The 20,539-nt window shown below is 37.4% G+C and overlaps 2 protein-coding genes across 2 annotated transcripts in view; one reads left to right on the top strand and one right to left on the bottom strand.

Moving 5' to 3' along the window:
- Nucleotides 1-8,677, bottom strand: part of kcnab2b (potassium voltage-gated channel subfamily A regulatory beta subunit 2b) — a 67,006-nt gene extending 58,329 nt beyond the window's left edge. Inside the window, exon 1 of the mRNA XM_060894775.1 lies at nucleotides 8,585-8,677. The gene's annotated coding sequence lies outside the window, so the exon portion shown is untranslated. The remainder of the gene's footprint in view (nucleotides 1-8,584) is intronic.
- The window catches only part of emc1 (ER membrane protein complex subunit 1), a 176,009-nt gene that overhangs the window by 43,997 nt on the left and 111,473 nt on the right, over nucleotides 1-20,539 (top strand).

The following is a 20,539-nucleotide window of genomic DNA, read 5'->3' as shown; positions in this document are numbered from 1 at the left end:
TTGTAAAAAGAAACTCTTTTGGACAAAGCTATGATTAGTCCATCTTTCGCTGGTTAGCCATGAAAGTAGACTAAGAATAGGTTCACATAGATGAAAATCCTGGTTGTGGCTGTGATCATTAACTTTAAAAGCAAATGTTACTTTCAAAACTTTAGGACACAAATTGAAGTGCATACATTTTAAATGAAGAAATGAATCAAAAGTGTATGATGGATTTGATATGCACGGGGTAGAAGTTGGGATACAGGAGGAAGGGTGTTTAATGATTTTTGAAATAGGGGTTGTAACGGATGCTTGAATTAATGAGGAAAGGAGGTTTTGAGTTCAGTAGAGGAGGTGGTTAAGATGATTGGCTTGGTATAGGATGTGTGAGGGACAGTTTAGAATGACATGGGGGATGACTATGGGATGCAGGGCTGTAGTCATCCAGAAAGAGAAGCTGGGATCCTTGAGAGAGACATAGAGAGAGTTCTGTAATGGCTGCAAGTAGCTGAAAGAGACAGGCTTATGATCCATTAGAGGCTGGAGGAGATTATTTTTTATATTTTTGAGGCCAAGAAAGAGAGAAGTCTGTGACCTTTGAGAGCTACTGAGAAAGATGTTATCCTTGAAAGCTTCTCAGACTGAAAGAGGGATGCAAACCTTGAAAGAAGCAAGATAAAGAAGCTACAAACAATGAGAGGGAGTAGGGCTGTGATTATTGAAAGCTAGAAGACAAGAAGAGCTGTGATCATAGAGAGCAAAAGAAGGAAAGCTACAATCACTGAGAGTGAAAGAATAAATCTACAATCATTAAGATCCATATAAAGGACTGAGATAACTAAGATTAAGTGAAAGTGGTCATGATCATTGAGAACAATAGAAAGAAAAGAGCTGTGATCAATGAAAGTGACAAAGAGAATGTCTGCGATCATAAGATCAAGAGATAGAAGGGTTGTAATTTTGGACAAAGTGAGAGCTGAGAATGAAGGTGGAGAGAGCTGGGACAGGGAATGAGTAGGAGAATAAATATGTACTGTAGAGAAACCTGGTTAAAGTCATAGAGGAAGAGGATCTGGATGTGAGCAATGGAGGAATGTATGCAGAAGAGTCACTCAGTCACTCAGTCACAAGATTGAATGAGAAAGAAAGGAATTTATAAAAATGTAACACCCTTTTCTACAGTGGCCGAGGATTACTGTTTTTCACATAAGTGGTTTTATGCACCAGACTACTATTGATTGCAACCACACCAGCTGCAAACAGCAACACACCTCTCTATCCTTCTTCTTCACCCTTGTACAACATATATAACAACAAGAGGACCCTGTATACAACCTCAGCTAACTATTGTAAAATTGTAAAAGGGAAATGTCATAATTCCTAACTTGTTTCACTGCAGAATTCATCTGCTATGCCCATGAAAAGGCATGGTCTGTTCCCTGGCAGTACAGGATAACTGGGATGCAGGATTTCATGTCCAGAGTATGTTTGTACGATGTTTGAAGTGACAATAGCAAGCTATTGCAAGGGTCCTGATAAAGCTCTCTGCCTCTTGACTGGAAAATGCATAGGTCTCTGAGCAACAATGCACATGGGCCGGCTCTGCTATGCCAATCTGGAATGGATGCTGCGCAAACAGTGGAATCTAATCCAATGCTGTACACTAAAGCTTAGGCAGTGCATGCCTGTCTCTGTATCTGTTTGTTAGTAATGCTACTTCATACTGAGTGACTAGCTGTCAAGTGCTGAATTCTCTATGCTCAAATGCACAAACCAATTTTAAAGTACATACATACTCGCCTCACAGCCTCCTCAACATTGGTCATAAATCAATGTGGCTGTCTGAAAACCCTGATTCCTGCTGACAGCAGAAAGGACAGATCAACAGATAGCGCTGTCTGGATGTATAGACTTTCTGTATTGCCCCTGGCTTTCATGTACTGTTTTTTCCAACTACTTCTACTGTCATACTTGACCAAAGGTCTTTTTATTCAATGTAGTTCATTTTTTTGTGAGTTTTATTGTGCCAGTGGCCACATGGGAGGGATCAGTTTTCCACACTGAAGCAGTGAATATACTAGTAGATGCTTAAGATATACAAGTGCCGCTAAATACCCATGTATATACTGTATAATGACAGGTACGTTCATTATATATAATAAATAGGTACTGTAGGACAGTCAGACCTGGAATGATTTAGTAGGGATTTAAATAAGGTCTGTCAGGATATCACACCCCACAGAGGGTGTTACTTTGTATATAAGGAAGCCTTCATGGAAGGATGTTCCTGGTAGTCATATAGACTCTATTTTACAAAGTATTTTCAGTTCAAGCTATGTCTACTCAGAAGCATTTAAGAGGTGTCTGAGTCCATGGCAAGGAAGTAGCAATATCACCACAGAGCACAAGCACTGTGGTTGCCATTTAACAATTTCACTTGAACAGAAAAAGCTGTCTAAAGAGTTTGGGACAGGGGAAAATACACAGAATGACAATAACATGGCTCATAACATATGGACGAATATTCAGCAAGACTGTGAATTTGCACTTGTTTATATTTCACAAAGAAAGAAGTGAGACTCATTGACTCTGGTGATCATGACCTCTGTGGGACTGGAGGGGTATTGCCATGGATCTGCAGGATTAGTGTTTTTTTTTTTTTTTTTTTTTTTTTGCACCATTCTGTGTTAAAATGCCAAGAGATCAGCAGTTTCTGAAATACTCAAAGCAGCCCATCTGGCATTAATATCCACATCCATACCCATATAGAGATCACAGTTCTAATTCTAATGTTTGATGTAAATGATAAATTGCTTGTTTGTTTTTGCATTGTCACATGACTGGCTGATTAGGTAACTCAGAATGTGCAGGTGTATCTTCTTAATAAAGTGGACAGTTCATGGATTTTGGCAATACATATGATGAATATTAGAAACAAAGTCTAAGACTTATAATTTACAGCTAAAAGGTCTCAGCTTTCTCCCTATCTCACCCGAAGACTGTCAACTCCCTCCCTCCCTCCAACACCACACTCTCAACTATCTCACTCTCGTTCTCACCCCACAGTCACAGCTCTGTTTCCCTCTCTCACACCCAGACCCATCAGCTTTTTCTATCAAACTTGGTGGAACCCCTGCAACTGACAATATCGCTTTGCTTTCCATTTTATTTGCATTTTTGGCCACTAGAGTAATTAGAGGAGAGGACTTCTGTTTAATTGTAATGTGGTAAAGGAAAATAGTCAGCAAACTACTGCATATTGTATAACAAATAAATTCTATAGATTGTTACATGCTTTATAAGTAACCTTACATTATTCTGCTGCACAGTCATTTTTGTTGGTGATGGTTGGTTGTGCTCAAATATTACTGCAAAGAAAGGAGCCTTTCTAATTGGCTGTACCTCTCACATAGCATTTTATCATTATTTTTTACTGGAATTTATTGGCTAGTATCCTGGTCAGAGTCACCCAGTGGAAGACAGGAACACATCCTGGGATACCAGACCATCACAGAGCACCACACACACTCATATACATATGAATACACATTCATACACATCTGGGAAAATTTTGACTAGCCAGTAGCAACTCTAATTACAGTACAGTGGAAGGAAACTAAAGAACGTGGAGGAAACCGACATGAAACACAGGCACAAGTTGAAGTTTGAAACCTGGAGCTGTGAGATAACAATCCTACTCACTGCACATAAGAATTTGTACATACTGCACATAAGAATCTGTGAAGTATATTTGCCCATGAAATGATTAGCACAAACTGTGCTAATCATTTCATGGGCAAATATACTTCACAGACTTATATTTTACACAAATCCAAGTGATTTCCTGTCATGCACAAAACTATAGGAAATGGACAAAATAATGTGAACACGCATTGTTATAAGGGTTAATAATATTTTTGTAGGCTACTGTGAATAAAAAACTGTTGTGGATATCATATATTTATATTTCTTTGCTATATATTGTATAGGTTGCATGCCAGTATAAAACAAGTTGTGCATAGCTGTGGTTAGTTTAAGACATTGTTGAAATGGCTGACTTGTCCAAAGAGGACCAAAGAGGACAAATTGTGGAAGCCTGTTTAGATGCATCTGTATAGGTGCTTTAGAGCCCAACTCTTGGCTTTACAGAGCACCAGTCTCAACAATTACAACTGTGTATACAAAGCATGGCAGGATTTCATCAGTAATGAAGAATAGTGGGTGAAAATCTAAATTTAATGATGGGGACCGTGGAACAATAGGAAGGATTGTGTCCAAACACAGAACTACTGCACCAAAAGTGAAAGCAGAACTTAATATCCAATTTAAATACCCTGTTTCCACATAAACAGTCTGCAAAGTACTTCACAATGCCAACACCCATTGAAGAGTTGCAATTGCTAAACCATTAATCACAGACATCATTGCAAAAATGCAAAAAAGATGGTGAAATGATCATAAAACCTAGGAAATGAGTGATATGATCTGGTGAATCATCATTCACATTATTCCCAACAGCCGGTCGGGTTTATGTATGGAGAACTTCTAAGGAAGCATATAACATGGACTGTCTGGTTCCAACTGTCAAACATGGGAGTGGATTGGTGAAGATTCCGACGGCCATATCTTGGTATTCTTCTGGCCCCATCAAGTGATCATGTGCATCCTATAGTCCAAATGTTGTTTCCAGACAACGACGCATTTTTCAATATGATAATGCACCCATAAACACAACCAAAACAGTGCAGTCATGAAGATCACCAGTATGAAATTTAACATCTGCCGTGGCATATATTTAAATATATGTTAATATCATGTATGTTTATGGTATTTGGCAGACCCCCTTATCCAGAGCAACTTACATTTTATCTATTATTTGTCAATTAAGGGTTAAGGGCCTTGCTCAAGGGCACAGAAGTGGCAGCTTAGTGGACCTGGGATTTGTACTGTAATTGGTAGTCCAACACCTAAAACACTAGGCTACCACATCCCCCACTAATGTGGGAAATTTTGGAGAGAAGAGTGACAAACTCTCTGAAGCAACTACTGATATTTTAATAAAAATATTCAGAAGTTGTCTGAATCTAATAAAAAACATTGGAAGCTGTATTAATTGCAAATGGTGGTCCAACACATTATTAAAAAAGAGATATTACATATTTCATATGTGTTTACATTATTTTGTCCAACACCAGTACATGTAATATTGATTACATTTCCATATAACATATTTTAAAAATTACAGAAAAAAATTGTTCTGAAGTAATACAGTAGAGAGAGAGAACACATAAAGTAAAGAATAACAGTGTACATACAGTAAGAGTCAATTTATATGCAAACTGATACACAAACTGGGCTTATATAAGGTATCAATGTGTAATTGCTTATTTAAGTAACACTTATGATAACGCCACATATCTACTGATTCACAAATCCTTGTATGTAGAGGACTACTGAGTTTCAGGGTTACTGCCTGTGGTCGTGTGCACTGGTTCTCAAAGGTGCATTCCCAGCTAATAACATCCGAGCACGTAAGAAATACACCGAGTAAATATATGATTTGTGTGACACTGAGAAAGTTTGATTTATAACACTTAGCTCACATTTCTGCTGTCTCATGCTGTTATTGGATTTTAGAAAGAAGAGGAAGAGCAGATCTGGGCTTTAACATAACCACTACACACAGTCCTTGTTTGCTGTCTTAATGTGTGTTTATAATGTATATATAACCCTTTTAAATCCGTATACTTTAAAATCTGCAGATTGATTCAATAGTTCAGTGAACATCTACAAGCAGCAAGAAACTGCTCACTAGTCTAGAGTTCACTACTGTATATACAATACATAAGCAAATATCATGCCCCAGGTTTTCTTTATGTATTTATCTAATTTACATCAAACACTGTCTTATTTAGGCATGAATGCATATAACTATACTTTTGTACTTTTGCAAAAAATCATTGTGAGTAAAAACAGAGAAGCTAACCAGATAAAATGTCTATTAACCATAATCTTGTTGACATTAAGTTTGATCAAGAAGAACAAATACTGCAGAATATATAGTAAGATCAGCATCTGCAACCCAACCACTTGGAAACTGGAGTAATTGCTATTTAAATATTTGAGCTGTGGAAATGACCTAAATGTACATCCCTAGAGAATACAAGACGCAACCTACCTTTTAAACATGTCACTGTCAAGCCTTTGCTCTTTCTCGTTTTTGTTAAAGAAGTAGAACTAAAGAGTAGGTTCATTTATTTTTAAGGGAGGTAATGCAGGGTCAGTATCAGGTATCAGGTACTCTGAGCTTTGATTCTAATTATGCAGCACATCATAAACAAAAAAGATCCATCCAGAGAAATAATCTGTCTATGCTGACCATTTTAACCCCTTCATCCCAGGCTTTTAGAGACCCTAAGTAAGTCTGCAAAATAGATCCAATCTATCTTTCAGTACAATTGATCTGTGAGCTAACTAGATTAGTACAAGACTGTGGAATGATGGAGTCTTTACTAATAGGTCTAAACACTGATTAAGCAATACATCACAGTTTGTGTTGTGCTCTAGAATAAAGTGAGTGGGAGGCTGGATTGGATTATGTTCAGTCTGTGTGTGTGTGTGTGTGTATGTGTTTGTGTGTGTGTGTGTGTGTGTGTGTGTGTGAGAGAGAGAGAGAGAGAGAGAGAGAGAAAGATGAGCAAGACTTTCTCTGCAGCAGAGTTTACGTGATGCCTCATCAGGAGTCTGTGCAGGTTTCTGTGGTGTCAGCGGAGACTCTCTCTCTATCTCTGTCTATCTCTCTCTCACTCCCTCCCTCAATCTCTCGCTCTCTCTCTCTCTCTCATGTGTATCTAGCTGTGCCACAATAATCTTTTTAGTCCTCTCTCTTCCCCTCCCTCTCTCTCTCTCTCTCTCTCTCTCTCTCTGTGTGTGTGTGTCTGTATGTGTGTGTGTGTTTATATGTTTGTGTGTTTAAAAGGAAGAGTGAGTGTAGCCCTTTAGAGTGGATGAATAAGACCAGAACGATTCACAGCAAGCAGGGATGTCAGGGATTTGCTGTGTTTTTGTTTTCTTTTTTCCACCATCAGGCGATGTTATATGTGTTCTTAAATATGATGCTAATAGGAAGTAATATCCCTGCCATTACCAGATCCAAAGTACAATAGTTAGATTAATTTGTATTTCTTCATATTCTTAGAAGGACAGTATAATCCTGCTAATTATTTGTGTGTGACTATCTATTTTCTACTAAGTGAAATATGAGGAGTGCAGCTTCTAAGACTTACAGGAAAACACACATGTATACAGTAAGTGATGATTAAGCATCATAACCATAAGTAGGAGCAAAGTCAATCAATCAGAAGATAGTTGTGGCCATTAATAATAAATATTATTAATAATCTGATATAATAGTATAATATCAGAAAATCCCAGACCTAAATTAGTGTTCACAAACAAATGTGTTGAATTTTTCTGTTTGGTCTTGGGCAAAACATTGCAGAATGCTGTACAGCTATCATAGTGAACCTTAGCTTACTTAGCTACTTAACAGCCTTCAATGTGAACTTTCTGTGCTTCACATTTCAAAACACTGTCCAACTGAAAAGTGTATAGATAACTTCACAACCACCCAGTGTTCAAGATGGTTGGTGTACTGAAAAGAGAAAGCCATCATGTCACATTTGTCTTTATTCAGTAGGCAGCTAAAGCCTCAGGTACAGAGAGATCCTAATGCACAAACCATAGACTGGGCAACAACCTCATGACTGACAGGCTGTGACCTCATTCACTGACATCACTGCTGCAGAGTATATACTGTGTGAATAATAGCCTTAAATAGTCCACTCAGTATTGTTTTGATATTTACTGTCATAGAGAGAATGACAAATAAAAATGAAGCCCAGTCGCACATAGAAAGAGATTACATCACACCTGATGAAAAACAACAGAGCAAAGGTGTCTCCTCAGTTCTGTCACAAGCATCACAGCACTTCCCATCTGTCCCTCACTTCATGTTCCTGAGAGTTCAGACCTGCACCTGAGACAAATGTGTTGGCAAGCCTGCACTTCCTGTGAAAATAACCTGGCTTGATGTTCTGAATCCGCTGAGATCACACTTTCTCAAGTTAGAACTCACTAAACCTGAAGTTTTTTCAAAGACGTGTTGTATCCTGGAGCATTTCCGAGCAAGTGAATACAATCATGTACAAATGATCAGTCTTAATTTTAATGTTAGTATAAATAAAGTATTTTTAATATCAAAAACAAACAAAAAAAACCACATAAATGTGCAATTTAGCATATAACACATATAATGTAGAGTATAGATCCTAGTATAGCTCTTATTGTGCACCGATGTTAAAAAGCTCCAAAATACTGTAAATATAAAGGAGATAGGAATATTACAACCTAATTCGTACAATGGTTTTGTCATGTTTTTCTCACGCAAGCAATAAAATGTAAATTGAGATGAGAATAGTAGTGCTGTAGTGGTGCATTGCTGCACTGCATAAATTCTCATACACTCACAAACACACACATACAGTAGAGCCACTCAATATGGCAAAGGAGATTGAAAGCAATACTGCAGTTGAATGCTTACCTCTGTTGTCCCGTGTTTTTACCCCAGCCTGTCGACCCCAGCTTGGCGCACAGTGTGTAAAACACAGATGGACAGAGTAGAAATCACTCTGAGAGCTGCAGAGAGAGAGAGAGAGAGAGAGAGAGAGAGAGAGAGAGAGAGAGAGAGAGAGAGAGAGAAATGGGGGGAGTGAGAGAAACAAAGGGGGGGGGGAATGTGTGAGCAAATAAGCTAGAGAGAGAGAGATCAGGATATATCCGGTGGCTTGGCATGCAGTGGTGTATTCCTAGTGAATCTTTCTGCTGCTTTGACTATGCAGATCACAAACTCTGTGTGTGTGTTCGTGTGTGTGTGTGTGTGTGTGTGTGTGTGTGTGTGTGTGTGTGTGTGTGTGTGTGTGACACAGACAGTACATGATAAACATAGTGTAGGTTGATTTTACAAAAAAAAGGAATGATGGATGTTAGTAATGATGATGTACATATGTGAGTAGTGAGCAAGCTTAAAGAGAGTAAGTACAGACATACAGAACTGTATCGTCTATCAAGAACTTGAGATATAAAGATAAGGATTGCGTGAGTTTGAGCAGAACAATGCATTATATACTGCTGAAATTGTGAACATTGCCACCAAAAGCTTTAGAGCCTTTAAATGACTTATCAAGCAGTTGGCAATGGTGACAATCTTATAAATAGTTCCTTCCTTTAAAGCCACATGTTGTGTCCCAGTAACAGTACATGAATAATTATGCACTAATAGCTCATTTAAGTATAAAGTAATGAACATTTAAGGAACGAAGAGCTAATGAAGAGCTACTGTTAAGAACAACATGAGTCTTATGAATTCATATGTGAATAGTATCCACCTCATGTACATTTTAATACATGTTTGAGAAAAAATATGAATCGAACGTGCATAAATTCAAATTGTCCACCTTTGTGTACAAAGGATCAGAGCCCCAGGCCTGAGCAGTCCTGAGCACATGCTAATGCTACAGATGGATTTGAAGAGGAATTGATGTAGAATAACGCAAAATGTTTTGATGAAATTATTGGTGTTTATTATTAGTGTGTCCAGTAAGTGTGTAAGTAAGATCAATGTAAATACTGAAAGTAATCCAGCTCCATGCAGTGATGGCTGTGTATGTAGTTATTCACTCCATGTTTACCCTTATGTGTTATATGTTAACTAACAAACAGAAATTATTGCCCAAGTTACTACTTGAATTTCCCACTGGGATGAATAATATCTATCTATCTATCTATCTATCTATCTATCTATCTATGTATCTATCTATCTATCTATCTATCTATCTATCTATCTATCTATCTATCTATCTATCTATCTATCAAACATGTACAAACATATTCTTAAGGTGGTGGTTGATCATGGATAAATTAATAGGACTCAGTTTAGCACTTCATTGGATTGTGATTAGTACATGCTTTATCATTAGTATTAATTATGTATTAATTCAGTGCTATAATAGTTGTTATAACAAGTTGCTGTAATAATTGTTCTTACAGCAGCTTTAATGTCTACAAGTGTTTCACTGTGGTCTGCTCTAGAAAGAATGCCCTTTCTAAGAATACCAAAGCCAGAAGAGAAGTAATAAGCAGGGATAATGCTTCCTCCCCTCTCTTTACCTCTCCTCATGTGTCCCATATAGGCGTGATGCCAAGGTTCCAAGGTGCTCCCCCGATAAACTTGGGGAACGGAGGTGAAGGCTCACTCTCTCATGATAAGCTCCGGTTTCTGCCTGTGCTGTATAAGGTGACATTGCATCTGTAGCGATTCTTCCATCCAGCTAAACATTCAGCACTTTAATGGAGCTCATGGCCAGAGCAGGAGTAATGGATCACTGTCATTGGAGGTGATACCTGCTGGAGGGCTCACAGACTCACTTACATCGAGTTGAGTGTCAGAAAGAGAACATTATTTGCGGTGAACCTGTTAATTTAGTACAGATTCACATAGATCTAGAGTAAAGACGGTCTAATAGGATACGTCAATTAGTACAGAAGGGTGATATTAAACAGTGAATACATATTCAATTAGAAACAAGGTAAAGAGTAAAATGTCCATTACTGTTTCTTAGGAATAGTTTTGGGTTATATTTTTCCAGTATACAGTAATTTGACCAATTTTATACATTTTGCCACATTCATTCATTCATTCATTTTCTACCGCTTATCCGAACTACCTCGGGTCACGGGGATCATCTCAGGCATCATCGGGCATCAAGGCAGGATACACCCTGGACGGAGTGCCAACCCATCGCAGGGCACACACACTCTCATTCACTCACGCAATCACACACTAGGGACAATTTTCCAGAGATGCCAATCAACCTACCATGCATGTCTTTGGACCGGGGGGAGGAAACCGGAGTACCCGGAGGAAACCCCCGAGGCACGGGGAGAACATGCAAACTCCACACACACAAGGCGGAGGCGGGAATCGAACCCCGACCCTGGAGGTGTGAGGCTAACGTGCTAACCACTACGCCACCGTGCCCCCCCATTTTGCCACATAATTAAAATAAAATACATCTGGTGGAATTACTGTACAGCCGAAAAAGAGGGATGTTTTTTGTTTTTACTGAGGTAATTTTTTCTCAGATTGTTTTTTTTTTTACTTATCACCCTTCCTCGCTCTGACTTGCAAACCGAAGTGTGAATAAGACAACTTTACAAAAATAAGCATAACAAGCATGGGTTGCTCTCTACCAGATGTGGGTTTTATTATGCATCCAAAATCGGAAAATAGCTTAAAAAACAAATCCAATTTTTATAAGCCAGTACAATCATCCAAAAAATAAAGTAAACATGGAAAGTAAATTCACAAAGCCATCATTGTTCCAAACAGACATCTGTAAACAGTTATGCTGTGCACTGAATATCCTGGCCTGCATATCAAGCTTAAGGATATACACTGTACTGTTCCATATTGTCACTGTTTATTAAAGGATACACAAAAGGTTTTTAGACTTTTATAACAGAGTTCTTGATATTTCTTTAGAATTAGCAATTTTGTATTATATTAATACAAAATAAATATTAAATACGTACACAATAAATACAACAATACGCATAAATACACCTTAAACATCATGCAATGCATAGACAACACAATAATCACTGGAAAATACCTAAACCAAGTTCCCAATTTTAGTGAAGAATAAGGATTTATATTGGAACAGAACATTCTGCCGTATAATTTGTTGCATTAGGTTGTTCACAGGTAAAAGATATGGAAAAATAGTTTCATCATGTTTTTTGTTTGTTTTTTTACCTCATGTTTTTCACAAGTGTCTTTCACTCAAGGTCAAAGGTACTGCAAACAACACCCTTGACTGACAATATATTTCCCTTTGGTCACTGACATTGGAGATTGGATTGAATTTCAGTGAAAGGATCATTGCTTTGGGGAGGTTTGCTCCCTCCTTTGAAACAGGAAAACTGAGCCTTACTATAAATTGCATACAATTCTAAAGATAGTTCTTTAAGAGGAGAATGCTAAATATGGCAGTCATAGCAAATCAATTCATCAAGATCAAAAGAGGTGAGTCATTGTAATAAAGTGGGGAGGGAGGAAAGATTAATATAGGTCTCACCAGAACCTGTAGGCTTCAAACACTAGCTATTTTATTGCTGTGCATGAGCATTGTGACTTCTTTATTCGAAACCACATACGCTACAACAAAGGTGTTTATGTTAAAAGAATGCTTCAGGCAAAAATCTGACTTAAACTATAGAAGAAAATTTTAAAAATCCACTTAACTTATTCATAGCCAGTCAACCAGAGGTGGAACCGTCAATCTTTATAAAGTCCCTACATTATAAATTTCATTGAAAGAATTTTATCCCATTTGAGTGACGTATGCTTTAAAGCCTGCAGTTCTTACGATCACTACGTCTAGCAAAAAGCAAACGAAGAATCCAGACATCAAACACACCAAATATTTGTGCAATATCATTAAAAGAACATTTTTTTAATTGAAATGGATTTGATTACTGTTGTTGTGGAGGGAGTTTGATTCTAAACTATATTTAATATGAAATTTTTGACTGGTGATTAAAAATACCTAACAGTTTCTTCACATGTTCCATCAAAGACCTAGAGAGAGGTCATTTAAGGAATCAGTTACTACAGTACAGCACAGATTCTTCAGCACAGAACACTGTTACTCCTTTGGCCATGAAATGTGATGACAGCCTGGTAACCAATACAGCAGGGGCAGCAAGTCAGTGTGGCTTAGTGGATAATGTTCAGCTAGAACCCTGCACATGAACTAGTCTGACGAATGAATTACTGCATGTTTACAACCTGCCAAATTTTTGAAGGGTTTTCCAATCAAGCTACAGTGTGTTGCATAAGTATTTACCCCTTGAACTTTTCCACATATTACAGTGTAACATCCTGGATGTGAAATTACTTAATTGGAATTAGGTGTCATGAAATCTGCACATCATAGCCCATAATATTGCCATATGGGGAATATTTAATATAGTTTATATATTATTTTCAAATAAAGAAAGTAAAATGTATTGTAGAAGTATTCACACTTATCGTTTTAATAACCTTAATGAAGTCACAATCAGTTGAATCCACCCGTAAGCAATTAAAGGGTCACATCCCACAGAACACAAAAAAGTTAACGTATTCATCTAATTATTAAAGCTAATAATTTATTACATTATTATATCTAATTATCTATTTATTAAATCTATTTAACTAATTATTTAAAAAATGGATCGACTACTGTCAAGGAGAGAAGAGACACAAACAAGGAACTAAAGAGAACCTTGGATACAGCAATAAAAATTAAGATAATTGCATTATAACAGAAGTCCATGAACTTCTGCTCATTTCAAAGGTGGGCCTTGAATTTTCTTTTTTGTGTTCAGTCCAGCTGAGGTGTGTTGGGATCATACAAATGTTAGAAAAGTTAACCATATAAGTAATTACTACAGTAAACAACAAGCATTAGCTTTCATGACTACAAATCCATATCAAAAGAATATCCAATAAGCTAGTAAAAATTATGGACTAACCAATCACAGGTTCAAGTGGTTCAGGCTCTGGATTGGTGATTGGAGGATTAGGGTTCAAGCCCCAGCACTGCTAAAGTACCACTGTTGGGCCCTTGAGCAAGGCCCTTAACCCTCCCTGCTCTAGGGGCACTGTATCATGACGGACGCTGCACTCTGATCCCAACCTCCAAAGACTTTTACTGTGCTGTAATTTCTATGTGACAAAATAAAGGCTTCATTTTTGAACATACCATTGTAGATTTGGCAGCTTTGTTATTATTATATCCTCCACTATGCTGTGAAGATTTTCTGTTGAATTGTGGATCACGGCTGTGGGGATGTCATGTTCATTCAGTAATAAGACCATTGGTTCTTCCACAGCAACCTTGGCAAACTATGTCTTCATTAAGCTCACTTTTTTGCACAGCTTCAGGTCCCTTTCCTCCAGTAAAGAGAATTCTTAATGATACAAAGATATTCTAGACAACCGTGTGCTTCAAATATTATGGCAACAGCTTGGGGAAAACCCACATTTGTATGTGATTTTCAGATGTCAATTTTTTTGGCCATAATCTATATCAACACTGTTTCAAACTTGTTTATCACTTATCTCTTCTCAGTGCCTGCAGCTGATTTGCTCATGCAAGATGCATGGCCAACAACTCCTACATTGTGACTCATTTAAAACATTTATTCTGTTGCTCTTTTCCACTGGCTTTAGACTTTTATTTCCTGTTGCAATGTTGCTGTGTCGTGGTTGTCCAGTGAACCCACAAATAAATAAAATGATTATTCTAAAAAGGTTATTCTGACAAAAACGTCATGCCTCTTACTGAGAAACAGCTCAGCAGTGTCCACTGAAACTTCAGAGAGTGTCACATGTCTTTTTTATGAAATATATGGCATGTGAGTTTCCTGAATCTTTTCCAAATGAGGTGAGAATTTTCATAAACTTTCTCTGTTCAGGATTGGGAAATCTAGAAGATTTCTTTACCATTACCACAAATTATGGATGGAAAAGTATATGACTCTTTACACTTACAAAGTATGAAATGAAAAGCAGTATATAATAAAGTGTTTTGATCTGATCTCCCCTTTGACCATGGCTTGGGGACAACCACCTGTCCTTTTCCTCTCATGTTGCTAATGTGACACTCTCATAGTGGTTTCTTCTCTACAACATAACTAGAAAAACTAAATGAAAGGTTTTTAGAATGGCGGACAATGACAGTACTGTATGTCCAGCTATAGACAGTGTCTAAAAGCTGCTAGGGCTAAGCACCTGAGCAAACTCATAGAAAATAACCAAAACAATCCCAGGTTTTTATTTAGCTCAGAGGGAACATTAACAAAAAATCTGATATGTAAAAAACACTATTCCATCACATTTTAGTATTGAGGACTATGAATTTCTTCAGTAATAAGATTAAAAGCATTAGGAACAAAATAGTTGATGCTCAACTCCTGACACCATCTCGTGATCCAGTCTAGCCTTAAGCTCTACACTCACAACTACAGTGCTTTAAGTGTAGGACAGAAAGAGCAAGATAAACTTATTTCTACTGCTAAATCAACATGTTTGTTAGATCCCATTCCAACTAAATTACTGAAAGAAGTGTTACATACACCTGAAGAGCCTCTTCTTAATATTACTGACTCCTCGTTATCTTTAGGTCACGTCCCTAAATCCTCCAAGTTAGATCCCAATGAACTATCAAATTATGGACTCATTTCAAACCTTCTGTTTATGTCTAGAATATTAGAAAAGGTTGTGTCTGTTCAACTGTGCTCCTTCTTGCAGGAGAACAATACCTTTGAAGAGTCCAAAAACCAGTAAACAGAAGCTTTCACAATTCAGCTTCCATTTAAAGGGATGTACTGTTACGATTATCTTGAGAGTGAAAGACTTGGGTGTTATATTAGACTACTTGTCTTTTAAAAAAACATATCACCCATATTACCTTAGAAATATTGCTAAGCTAAGAAACATCTGTATCTGATGCTGAGAAGCTAGTTCATGCATTTGTGACCTCCAGACTGGACTATTGTAATGCATTACTAGGTGGTTGTCCTGCATCTTTGATAAATAGGCTACAGTTAGTCCAAAATGCAGCTGCCAGAGTTCTCACTAGGACAAGAAAGTATGACCATATAACCCCAATTTTATCATGTCTACACTGGCTACCTGTTAAATTTAGAATTACAAGCTGCTGCTACAGTACTTATGTACAAGGCTCTAAATGGTTTAGCTCCCATGTATCTAACTACAGTATGTATCTACAATTCTTCACGCAATGCTTACTTCTCTTTGAGATCACAAATCTTAGGACTTCTGGTAGTTTCCAGAATATAAAAATCTACTAAAGGCGGTAAAGCAATTTTGTATTTAGCTCCTAAACTTTGGAATAGCCTTCCTGACAGTATTCTCGGCTCAGACACACTCTCCCAGTTTAAATGTAGATTAAAGACATATCTCTTCAGCCAGGCGTACACATAATACATCCTACAACCAGTGTGCTCCAGTAGATACACATTATTATCAAGTTCTGGTTAATATTATGAATAAGAATAGCAGCTACACTAATTCCGCTCCACTGTCTTCTCTTTTTTCTACCCATCCCCAAGTAGTTGTGTTCCGCTTCTTGAAGATCGCGAACAAGAGAAGAGAAGTTACCAACTCTATGTGGTTTCTGAGGACAAAAACCTCATAATCAATACACAATTGACAGTGTTTATAACAATTTATAATCATGCCATCTAATGTCAACCAAATGAAGATAGGTTCCCCTTTGAGTCTGGTTCCTCTCATGGTTTCTTCCTCTTTGATCTAAAGGAGTTTTTCCACAGTCATCTCAGGCTTGCTCATTGGGGAAAAATACATTTAAATACAAGGGCAATATTAATCTTGAATCTTTGTATAATGTTAACCTTTTTGTTCTTTTTGTAATATTTCTTATTTTCTGTAAATCTGCTTTGAGACAATGTCCATTAATAAATGTGCCATACAAATAAATTTGAATTTAATTGAATTGAACATCAAAAGAGGGGGCACGGTGGCTTAGTGGTTAGCACGTTCGCCTCACACCTCCAGGTTTGGGGGTTCGATTCCCGCCTCCGCCTTGTCCCCGTGCCTCGGGGGTTTCCTCCGGGTACTCCAGTTTCCTCCCCGGTCCAAAGACATGCATGGTAGGTTGATTGGCATCTCTGGAAAATTGTCCGTAGTGTGTGATTGTATGAGTGAATGAGAGTGTGTGTGTGCCCTGCAATGGGTTGGCTCTCCGTCCAGGGTGTATCCTGCCTTGATGCCCGATGACGCCTGAGATAGGCACAGGCTCCCCGTGACCTGAGGTAGTTCGGATAAGCGGTAGAAAATGAGTGAGAGAGTGAGAGTGAACATCAAAAGGATTCAATCATTTTTTCACACAGGCTGCTCGTGTGACTGCTCAGAATAGTTCAGTCTCTTGTCATCTCAAGACTGGACTACTGCAACTCACTGCTAGCAGGTCTACCTATGAATGCAATTCGTCCTCTGCAAATGATCCCAAATTTAGCTGCACGACTTCTTTTCAACCTGCCTAAGTTCATCCCACTGCTGCGATCCCTCCACTGGCTTCCTGTAGCTGCACACATCAGATTCAAAACACTGATACTGGCCTACAAAGCCAAAAATGGACCGTCCTTATCACTCCCTGAACTGCACCTCGCTCACCTTTAATGTACTACTACTGCTTGACTGGTCTCAACATCTCTCAGGTTAAAAGATAGATAGATATACATCAAGACACTTTTCTGTTCTAGCCCTGAGGTGGTGGAATTAACTTCACCTAGATGTCTGAACAGCCGAATCACTGGCTATCTTCAAACGACGGGTGAAACACTTCCTGAAACACTTAAACTAGCCCTGATTTTCCCTGTTTGTTGTATATGTATATCAAAAACCACACACACACACACACACACACACACACACACACACACTCACACATATACTGTACACACACAAAACCCTGAACAGAGTTTTAGGTTGATGGTATCTTTAGTCTGTAACCTAGTCAACCAGTGTTAATGTTTTTATTGATATAGTTTTCTAAGCACTTTTTCTGTACGTAGCTTTGGATAAGGGCGTCTATCAAATGCGGTAAATGTAAATGCTTCAGTATTCCAACATCAGAGCTGAGCTATTATCAAACTCTCCTAATAGCACCACACACTCTAAAATGTAACTACAATCTCAATGTCAATGCCGACATAAATGTCAGAAAGTCTCCAAAGCTCCACTGCACACTATTTGTGAAATGTAATAGTGCCCTCTACAGAACACCACATTTCATGTGACCAATTTTATCCAAAAAGAGCCTGTGTTGGTGCTGGATTTTATTCCACTCAGTCTGGTGATTTACACAGTTGATCACTCAGTTGATTATATCTTTCAATAGACTAACTTGAAGCGAACATTAACTGAATCTCTTAATCTGTATTTGCATGATTTTATGTATAGATACAAGCATTCCTTGCTGTTTTAATATTGTAGAATTGTTGCTCAAGGTTTAAAGACAAGACAGATTGTATGTCTTTATATGTCTTTGTATGTCAGATTGTCTACATAGGTAATACACTGTAATATTATCATAGAGAACAAAATTACTTAAACCTTTATGAAAAGTATGTATTCAGTGTAATCTAACAGTGTATAACATTATCAGTACTGAATAATAGTGATTTATAAGTACCAGAGCTAATAATGTAAGTCAGTAGAAATGGAATAATTGTACTGAAAGCATTATTGACATTATTCATTTATTAAATAATACTGAACAAACAAGACATGTCTTCATTAACAAATGACAAAGTTTTATAAATAAAATCAAGATTGAACATCTGAGGAATGTTTTCTTCTTTAAGGGCTAAGCTGAGTTACAAGAACTCTTAATAAAGGATAAATCTGGCTTGCAGAATATCAATGAACATTCTTGCCATGCTGTGTCCATGCTAAGTGCCTCAAAACTTTGTGCACTGTGTGAAATTTCTTCCAGTGTTGTAGATATAGTAACACAAATATGGTTCCGATTTGGCTCAGGTCTGTATACACGAGCCTTAATTTGGTCAAATGTACCAAACAAGAGCTCTGTTGTATATGTATATGTGGTGTAAATACTGTATGCATGCAATCTGAACTTGATATCTAGGAATTGATATTACTTTACTTTAATTGATATGATTTTATATGTTTTTATAACAAAAACCTTTTTTTTAAGGTTTTTTAAATTCTTTATATTTTGAACAATAGCAGAAAGAACAGATGTGTTGATGTCGTACAAGTTTATTTTGCACATGCAATCGGATGCGATTCTATGCTTTATGCGACTTCAGTTGATCCAATGATGCCTAATGTTTTTCCTTTTAAAAGTGGTCTCTATATTACAACGAATTTCTCATCCAACTGTAGAGAAAAAAACAAAAACTTTAAAGCACGCACTTGTCACTTATTAAAGCCACCAGTCGATGGCAGCAGATGTTCACTTGAATAAGAGCTGTGGTAGAATTTCATTAGGTATCCATTTAACAGACATTAACACAGAATGTCGGTTAAAACTCAAGTATTGCTACAGAATATTGAGTATATTGCATATACAGACCATAGAGTATATACAGAGTTTGTTTGATTTGTTTCTAAGATGTCTATCGTCAGGAAACAAGGCAACAGATATATACAATACAGTATTTGTAAATATTCTGAAGGAGGTGTGCCAGGATCTATATCAGTCTCATCTCTGAGTCAGCATCTCTGAGTCTGCATCACTCAGTACAGAATACTCACTCAGTAGGAAACTGATGACTAAAACTCAGAATGAAAATCCCACAGTAACTGACTGAAGATTTAATAAACAGTATTTTGTTAAACTAGCACTTTTGTATTGTGCTGTATTGAATCTTTTCATGACTATGCTTCTTAAAAGAAACCAAAGAAACAACGGATTAAGCTTAGATTTGGGAGGCCGCAGCCTTTCTATTTTCTGTGCGACGGCATGCAAATCCAGGTGCCAAAGCATTTTTAACAAAAAGACGTGGCCTGGGCTGTCTCATCTGGGTGCTCAGAAATTCTTCATTTCTTTTCCCTAACAGGCATCTGTTCATTGTATTTTTTTAACACACAAGCAGCTTATATTGTGCATATGATCATAGTGAGGAAAGGCTTACTAAACTTGCTTGTAAACCAGGTAACCTCATAAGAATAGGGATTAGATTATGAATGCACTGACAATGAAAATTCCTCCACTATCCTATATATGCTGCGCTGCAAATTTAAATCTGGCATTGCAAGCGCATCCTTATAAATACTGTATGAAACTTTCTATTCAAGTGTTCTTTGTCACTGTAAAGCAGGGGAAGCCACTCCAAAGCCAGATGAGACAACATGTATTGTAAACTAATTACCCTGAGCTTTTCTTCTCCCTCTTTCAGGGATCAATTTATATTTGTTTCAAAGAATTTTAATTGTATATTTTAAAAGTCAACATAGGAAAAGATGAACATGCACTTTTATCCTTAACAAAAATTCGAAAATTCTTAAAACTTTGCTCTTTCTGGTGTTTAAAAAGGCTGTATTATAAAGATAAACCATTAAATACAGCTATACTCGATATGTACTCTGACAAATCAGCTGTCATGAAGGTCAGTATGTTTCACAGCATAATAAAAAATCGGGTTATATTTCAGAGAAGGATTAGCAATAATGTGTCCGCCATCAGAAATCACTAACCTTACGCTCAGATAAAATGTTCAAACCTGAATAATAGCCTCATTGCTTCATGGATGATCTGGACTTTGTTCTATTTATGATTCTCAAAGCTCAGAGGTGATAATGTGCTCCAGATTATACTATTACTCTCACAGCCCATAAAACCATGAACCAATGACAAACTCTCAGCTATTCCATTCT

This window comes from Tachysurus vachellii, chromosome 19 (genome assembly GCF_030014155.1).
Source record: "Tachysurus vachellii isolate PV-2020 chromosome 19, HZAU_Pvac_v1, whole genome shotgun sequence".
NCBI lineage: Eukaryota > Metazoa > Chordata > Actinopteri > Siluriformes > Bagridae > Tachysurus > Tachysurus vachellii.
Note: the sequence above shows the minus strand (reverse complement) of the source record. Positions and strands in the feature narration are given on the sequence as shown.